Genomic DNA, 3,661 nt, shown 5'->3' on the forward strand with positions numbered 1-3,661 from the left:
TGGCTCATATTTCACTTAGCCTATGTCTAAACCAAGCAGTTTGGCAAAGGGTACCAAATCATCTCAAACTAATCAATTTACTACTCTCTACCAGGGCTGGGGAGAAGCTGAGCTTCCCTGAGCTTCAAGGTTCTGTAAAGTGGGTAAACCAATCTTAGTTACAAAGAAGGAAGAGGGTTAATGGTTGCTGGGTGGTAGCCAACGAAGTTGTCTCTTGCAGCATAAGCTGGGTTGTATGATTGTTTGGAAGGAGACAGCAAAGAGTGGTGATAGATAGGCGTTTAGGATACAGTCCTAAACCGGTTCACTGAGGGTTCTATTCATTTACCACTGTGAAGCGTTGCCAGCCTGGCTCAGAGCCAAGATAGTTTCTGAGGCCATTTAGCAAAGGTTACGGTTCTGGTTCTGGAATTGTCACCACATAGGAGTCTGAGGAGGTCCCCAGGAGGGAGAGGGGGACCTAAACTCAGCCACAGAAAGGAATTTCAGGATACCTCAGGAAGAGACTTATTTAGAAAAGCAAGGGGATATACTTGGGGAAGCCAGTAGTACAGCAGGGGACACACTCAGGGAGCAGTGCAGGTGCTCAAGTGAGACCCCCTTCGGCATCTCAGGCTCTTTTACTTGTAAACAGCATGTGCATATGGGAGTGGTATCAGTCTGGTGGGCTCCTCTTAGTAAGGAGCACAGAATGGTCAGGATCCCAGGGTTGACATTATGTAGTCAACAGGTAACAACTGGAATGTTATCATAGAACTTATCATAGGTCTCTAGCAATATTTCCCCCTTGGTTTTTAACTTTTGGGGGTACTGTGGATTGAACCCAGGGACCCTTTACCACTGAGCTGCACCCCTAACCTTTTTTATTTTGAGACAGGGTCTTGCTAAGTTTCTGAGGCTAGTCTTGAACTTGTGTTCCTCCTGCCTCAGGCTCCCAAGTGGCTGGGGTTACAGGCATGTACCACCATGCCTGGCATTCCTTGGTTTTATTTAGTCTAAAGAAAATACTGTGTGTAAGCTAGCAAAGTATGTGGGCATTAATTAATCGGATTCATACTCCAAGATTCAAGGGCCTTTTAAGAATCTGTCTGGAGGAAAACAGGCCGGGGGTGTAAAGGTGAGCATGTTCATGGAGCTTCCCAAGTTTATAAAATCAGCTGCCTTTGCCTTCCCTGTTGGTTGCCTTTTTTACCTATCCTTATTTCTTTTATCCTACCTCAGGAATAGACAGATCCTGGTATCTTTCTAGCTGTGTGATTCTGCACGAACCAATTTATCTATTCAAATGTCTGTTTCCTTATTTAAAATCAGGAATAGTAATGTATCTACAAGGGTTGCAGTCAGAATTAAATAACACGTTAAACATTTAGCATCATGATGGATATAGAAGAAGAATTTAACAAGGGACAGCTATTATTGTTACTATATAAAATATACTAGAGTATTAACTAGCTAAGAAATATTACCTTCTAAGTCTGAATCACCATATTGGACTTAAATGGCATATAACCTTCCTCCATGTCAAGCGGAACAGAGAATTGAGTTATGGAGTTGGAACACACACTCATCAAGATAGCCTGGTATTTAGAAACACATGTTAAGTGACAAATATTACACACATTAAGAACATAGAGTCTGCCTATAAAGTTATTCAAATAAGGATATTCAGAAAAATCCTTTGAGTCACAGAGTTTTAGAACTAAAAGGGACCAGGGATTTTGTAGGTAAATAAGCTGAGGTCCTAGAGAGGCTTAAGGGCCTTCCCTTGGTTAGAGAACAAGACAAATGCAGGCTCAGATTTGGGTTCAAGTTTGGGCACTGCCGCCACCTACCTATCTGTGCATCCTTGAGCAAGCCATTTACCTTTTCTGTACCTCACTGGCTCACCTGCAAAATTCTATTCTTTCAGGCCTTAGTCTTCTGACTCCCAGCCCACCTGGGAGTCCTACAGTGGTAACTTACAGGCCTACTCTATACTGAATTGATAATTACTAAATACAATGTTTTAAATAATTTATTTGATATACTCACAATTAACATGGTAACCCCTTGTGTGCAAAAGAAAGTCAACAACTATCAAAGTAGAGTTGGATTGCCTAGCAGCAGAGGCAGAAGCAGCATATGAGAAAACCACAATGGTTAAGTCACTCTTTGAACTCAAATTTCATTTTAAAATAAGGCACTTTCAGAAAGAGATCTGGTTCCCAATGTCATTAGTAAAGTGGAATCAGGATGTTCTCACCTGTATACATTGGGAAATCGGTTCATTTGCCAAGTCCAGTTCTCTCTGACAAGCTAACTAAAAAATTCCAGAAGTGTCATGGACCTAGAGAGGAAATCCTTGTGATGGATTGACTACTTAAACATTTTTCCACATAAAGGCTTGAAAAACTTTCCAGCCTTGGAAGTGATTCTTGATAGGTAGGACTCCTTTGGCCCTAGAATCCTTTTTCTAGTCTAGTGCCTGGCTAGGGCCGACACTGAGCGCTCCCCGCCACCTAGTGGTGCTAAGGTGAATAACGGTTAGGTAGGGAGGGGCTCCAGTGACTCACTCCCTAAGGACTTATTTCATGATATTTGCATGTTCGTTCCTAAGTATGTTTCTACATATGTACGTCAATGAATATTCTACTTTAGAATAACGTAGGCTTACTGAAAAGTTACAAATATAGTAAACGTATTCCTGTGTACTCACCTACATTCCCCTGCCTTTAATATGTTAGATTACCATGGTACATTTCTCACCTCCGAGCACTGACACACTACTAGTAATTATACTCTTGACTATATTTGGACTTCATCTTTCCACTGGTGTCCTTTATCTGTTCCAAGATCCTTTCCAGTATGCCACCTTACATGTACTTACCATGTCTCCTTAGTCTCCTCTGATTTGAGAAAATCTCTTTCTCTAATGATCCTGGCAGTTTTGTAAAGTACTGGTCAGATATTTTGCAGAACACAGAGTAGCACAGTGGTGAAATACCCTTGTCATCACATTGTATCAGGGATTCATGGCACCACTGAATCAGGATCACCTGGCCACACTGGTATTTGCCAGGTTTCTCTACTGAATTGTGGTTTTTCTCTTTATTCCTTAGAAGCAAGTCACAAAATTGAGCCCTTATTTAAGGGGGAAAAGGAATGAAATTCACCTTCCAAAATGGGGAATAACCACGTAAGTTATTTGAAATTCTTCTGTGAGGAAGGTTTGTCTCCCACTTATCTATTCAATCTTTGTTTACATCAGCATAAATGCATGGAGATTTGTTATACTCTGGGTCATAACTCAATACTATGCAATTTATTCTGCAACTCAAATTGTAGTTGTCACTACTGGTAGCTTTTCAGGCTGTTCCTGTGGCCTTTGACCTGCTATCTTCCTTTTGTTTCTTGGAGCATTTCCTTTGCATATTTTTCACTAAAAAGAAACAAAAAAATGTTTATGAAAGAAAAGGAAATCACACAGTATTTTAATGCTACTCGTGTCTTTGAAACAGTTAAAAGAATGTACACATTTTTATTATTTCATGAAACAATTAAAAGAATACACATTTTTATTATTTCATGATTTTATAAATGAAACTGCCATTACTATTATTTTAAGTGCTGGTGAGTATAGTTCAGGGGTAGAATGTTTGCTTAGCATACTCAAAGTCTTGGA

The sequence above is a fragment of the Sciurus carolinensis genome, chromosome 2 (assembly GCF_902686445.1).
Source record: "Sciurus carolinensis chromosome 2, mSciCar1.2, whole genome shotgun sequence".
Classification (NCBI taxonomy): domain Eukaryota; kingdom Metazoa; phylum Chordata; class Mammalia; order Rodentia; family Sciuridae; genus Sciurus; species Sciurus carolinensis.